Source organism: Mus caroli, chromosome 7 (genome assembly GCF_900094665.2).
Source record: "Mus caroli chromosome 7, CAROLI_EIJ_v1.1, whole genome shotgun sequence".
NCBI lineage: Eukaryota > Metazoa > Chordata > Mammalia > Rodentia > Muridae > Mus > Mus caroli.
Window position 1 is genome coordinate 138102919 of NC_034576.1, and position 5217 is coordinate 138108135.

A 5217-nucleotide genomic window follows, 5' to 3' on the forward strand; every position below is an offset into this window, starting at 1 on the left:
GCATGATGGCTTCTCAGTTGCTGTTTGTTGCACAAACAACTTAAGAGTGTCTTCCTTGGCTCACAGTTCTACGGAATCCAGCCCATCATAGTGGGCATGCAAGGTGGTAGGGGCATGGGGCAGCTCATGTTACATCCTCAGTCAGGAAGCAGAGAGATATGAGTGCTGTTACTCAGTTCTCCTTTCCTTCCTTAGTCAGTCTAGGACCCCAGCTTATAGAATGGAACTTTCCATATTTAGGGGGTGTCTCCTCATCTCAATCAACCCAGTTTAAAAGAAAAATCTCTAACTGACAATTACAGAGGTTTCTTTCCATGATGATTTTGAACCATATTACTTTGAAAATCAAGAAGGATTCAAGGTATAGTCTTTCTTAGAGAGGGTCATTCTGTGTCCAAGGGGCCTTGTGATACACAGTTAGTGCTTTTTATATATAAGGAATGTATGGGACGTGGAGAGACACTGTTGGGTCACGTTGTTAGAGGGCACCCACTGTGAGCTTAGTAAACAGCATGAGGATCTAGAGAGACAGCTAGGGCACTTGGGGGAGTTCTGAGTGGCAAGAAAGGAAAAAACAAGAACAGAGAGAGGCAGCTGTGTGCAACAGTAAAATAATCTAAACAATAACCCTGGACAATGTCTGGGCACTGTGAACTGTGAGATCACATTGGTTCAGTTTAGTATAGTACAGGGATTGAAAGAAGGCTTTAGTGTAGGTGCTCTGGGATACAAGAGGTCCATGATTTGGAGTGTGATGTAAAACTGACATTTAAGGACAAGCAACATCAATTTTACCCAGGTTGGAAATGCCGAATCTTGTGTCAAGACCCATCTTGGGCTGAGAGCATCCAAATCTGTCGCTGACAAGTTTCCAGGCCAATTTGTGGGTATACATATTGCAAAGAGGTTGAGTTTTATCCTGCCATTGATCTGATGCAGTCAGTGGAGGCAGAGAGGCACATCGCCTTCCTAGGAAGTTATCAGAGTGTTAAGTCTCTACCCCAACAAAAACTCAACCCTGGCTTTCATAAGTCACGGTGTTGGCTCCACTGAAGGCTGAACTCTCAAAGTTCTGAGTTGGCTAATTGAGCAATACAGGTGATACAGGAATTGGTATCTGGGGTCGGCATAGGATCGGTCTCACCCCTTCAGAGTTCTGTGTAGCTCTGGGCCACGCATGCCTCTGTCCCTTCATTCATTGTTGTAGAGCCTTGGCCACTTCAGGATGGCTGTTCAAGCTGCATCCCTCAGACTTGAGTTCTAGAGCAGTTGGCTCACCTGAGTGAGTCTCCGTGGTCCCCTTCCTGGGGTTTTACTGTTGCACACAGCTGCCCCTCTCTGTTCTTGCTTTCCCCCTTCTTGCCAGTCAGAAAGCCCCCAAGTGCCCTAGCTGTCTCTCTAGATCCTCATGCCTCTCATTAAGTTCACAGTGGGTGCCCTCTCACCCCAAGGCTGCTGCTGAGATAGCACACACTTCATTCTGACCCATCCCTCTAACAAGGAACAAATCATGACCCTCCTCACATTTGACAGTGATGTCGGTAGACCATAACCTAGCCTGGAACTTGATCCTCTACTGAGGGTTGGCCTCTGATTAGCTTTTGTGACCTGGTACATTTAAAGTACCTAGATCGCAGAAGATCTGCGACTTGACTTGCCCGGCCAGTGCCTCTTGGATTTGCTTAGAGCTGAATAGGTATGGGTGAGGCTGGGTCTGTGCTCCCATAGAGGAAGGCTGTGTGAGCAGGTGGAGGAAGTTTCCAAATAGCTGTAGGTATACTCCTGCACACCCAGGAGAAGGTGGGGGCTTTTTGGAGAGCAGAGGCTAACTTTATGTGTGGTTCTTCAGGAGGTCTCCACCTAGTTTTATGAGAGAGGATTTTTTTCACTGGGACATGAGACTCACAAATTAAACTAGTCTTGTTGGCCAGTGAGCTTCAACACTCTTGTCTATTCCCCTACTAATATGTGCTGGGATGGCTGGGTTTTTCACGTGGTCCTGGGGATCAAATTCAGCTCTCTATGCTTGTGCAATAATCACTTTCACAAATGATCCAACTCCCCAGCCTTGGACTTAGCTAACAGGCATCACCATTCTGAGGTCAGAGTCTGTTGTCTTACTGGTGTCTTTCCATAATGCTCACATCTGCTCTGGGTCTTTTCCACTCACACAGCCATCCATGTGGACAACATTCAGTATTCCTCAGTGTCTCTGTCACAGAGAATAATGTCATTCCACAGCATACTGCCCAGGGCGCCAGCTTGGCTCTGAAACAGAAGCACAGAGCCTGGGTGCAGCTGCTCCTGGCTTAGGGGATGTGCAGTTGTTCAGGCATCCTCCCAAGTGCCAGAGATCCTGCCTTCTCATCCTCTCCAGCCCTTCCCTGTGGTGGGCTTTATTTTTCCATGTCCCCACTTTCCTCTGTGCACACCACACAGACAGAGGCTCAGAGGACCTGGAACTTAAATCACAAGCACCCTAACATTTCATTCCAGAATTAGAACATCCCTAAGGCAAAAGAGTCATTGGAACAGGTGGATCCTTGCACCCTGGAGCCCATTTGGTCACCAGAAATTCAGTTGCATTCAGCAAACACCTATTATATCTTAAGCACTAATGAGGTCCCTGAGTTAAAAGGATGAATAAATGGCAAGGGAGATAGGCCAGTAGATAAATGCTTAGCATGTATTCTGCAAATGTATGCAGAATGTTGTAGGAAGAAAGATCATGGTACCCTGATGCTGAGTGGAGGGTGTTGAGGTTAGCAGGATGGACCATTTCACTCAAATCTCCATGACTCCAGATGGAAATGCCTTTTTCTATCCAAGAATGATCTGATGGGGACAGTCAGTAAGATACAGGATCCTAGACTGATGGAGTTCCTCATTAGGGAAGGAAAGACAGGAATAGACATTTGTTCCAAAGCTACGGCTGGAAGAATCATACATCATGTCTACCTCCACGTTGGATAGCACAAGTCATGTAGCCAAGGATACCTCAACAGGAGGAAGTAAAATTTCATGTTTGTGGAGGAGATTTTATTGCCCCTGGGGTGGAGGAAGACCCTGGACAAGCAGGAGAGTCTGGCAGCAAGTTCAAGGGTGGGGAGAAAAGCTGTGGGGAAGCTAGCGAAGGAAAGCTGTGCCTGCAGTAGAGTCAGGCCCAAGAAAGGTGGCCTGGACAGTGGTGTATTTCCTCATGGATTGATGACTTTTATCATTGCTGGCACAAAGAATCCAGTAAACAGCAAGTCAAGGGAGGCAGGGATGGCTTATGGTATAGTTCACCATGAAGTGGAAGGCTTAACAGTGAGATTATTTCAGGCATTTGGCAGGAGGATCTGGAGGCTGCTTATTTTAATCTCTTTGGACCAGAAAGCAGAAAGTGGTTAAGAGAAAGTAGGGCTGGGTTATAAAAGTCACGGCACTCTCCCAGTGATCCTCTTCCTGTAGCAAGACACCCCCCCTCTAGCCCCCATGCCTCTAAAAGGTTTTATGACCAATCAAGGTAGTGCCATCACTTGGGGACCAAATTTTGAAATACATGAAACTATAACACCTTGTAAGTTGAGGCCTCTTATTCCAACATACCATCTGAATGCCTGCATGGCCTGGGTATGGGGGAGATGGACAAGAAAACATAATTTACTCTCAGGCAGAAGAAACATGGCCGGGAAACTAACTCCTAAACACACTGCATTTTCAACTGCAGAGTCAGAGATGGTGCTTCTGGACTCTGAGAAGGGTTTCACAAATTGGCTCAGAGCTGACAGCACCTAACTGAAGGCTTTGGCTTCTAAGAACACATCACAGGGATGTGTGTGTTAACTCTGAAGAATTTGCCTCTGCCAACCATACTTTCCTCACTGCTGTGACAAAAGCAAGCTAAGGAGGGAAGAAAGAGTTCATTTTGATTTATGGTTCAAAGGCCTGTCCATCATGGGAAGAGAGCCATGACCACAGGAGTATGAGGCAGCTGGTCATATTCCATCCACAGCCAGGAAGCAGAGAGAGATGGATGCTGGTACTCAGCTTGCTTTCCCTCCTTTCCTTATTATTTAGTTAGGGATACCTACTGCATGGAAGGGCATCCTGGCTAGTTTTAATTGTCAGCTTGACACAACCAAGAATCATTTGGGAAGAGAGTCTTAATTAGAAACTATTTAGATTAGGTTGGCCTCTGGGCACATCTGTGGGAAACTGTCTCGATTTTGGTAAAGGAAGACTCATCATGGTAACTGGTGCCATCTTCTAGGCAAGGGATCCAGAGAAGTATAAGAAAGAAGAAAGCAGAGAGTAAGCAAGGATACATTTGCTCTCTGCTCTTGGCTATGGGTGTGATGTGACCAGTGGCTTGAGTTTCTGCCTTGGCTTCCATGGAAACAATGGACCAAAACTTGGAATTGTAAGACAAATAAAAAATTTCCTTAAATATGTTACATTTTGTCAGGAAGTTTGTCACAACAGCAGACACACAACCAGAAGACAGATATCACCCACTTTCAGGTGGGTCTTCCCTCCTCAGGTGAATCCTTTCAGAAGGCCATGCAAACAAACCCAGATATGTATCTCCATGGTGATTCTAAATCTAGTCAAACTGACAATGAAAATTAACTATTATACTAAGGATACATTTGACCAACTCATTTGGCCTTCTTCATATCAACCTTTAGGGAAAAAAGCTGTTGGTAGCAAGTGAGTAGGTCTGGAATGACAAAGAGCCAATCTTCAAATGGCTTATGAGAGCATCAGTGGGTAATTTTCAAATGTAGCAATCCTGAGAAGATGCTAAGGTGCCTATGTGTGGTCACCAGGTGAGGTGTTCACCAGAGCATCACTAAGGCTCAACTGTGGGTGTGGGTGTGAGTAGGGTGTCAAGGTTAAATGGAAGGAGACAAGAGTCAAAGATGGCAGATTTAGATGTCAAGGCTATGCACTTCTGAGCCTGCTCACACTCTAGGGCAGGGTCAATTAACAATCAAAAGAATTTCCTGTAGACATGCTCACAGGCTAATCTGATCTAGGCAAACTTTCAGTTAAGACTCCCTTCTCAGGTACATTGTGTTAACTGTCTGCTCAAACTAACCAGCACACACATTTAAGCTGTAATCAACCAAGTCTAGTCTTGAAAAGGCAGTACTTGGATCCAGCAATACCTCTCCTGGGCATATATCCAGAAGATGTCCCAACCGGTAAAAAGGACACATGCTCCACTAT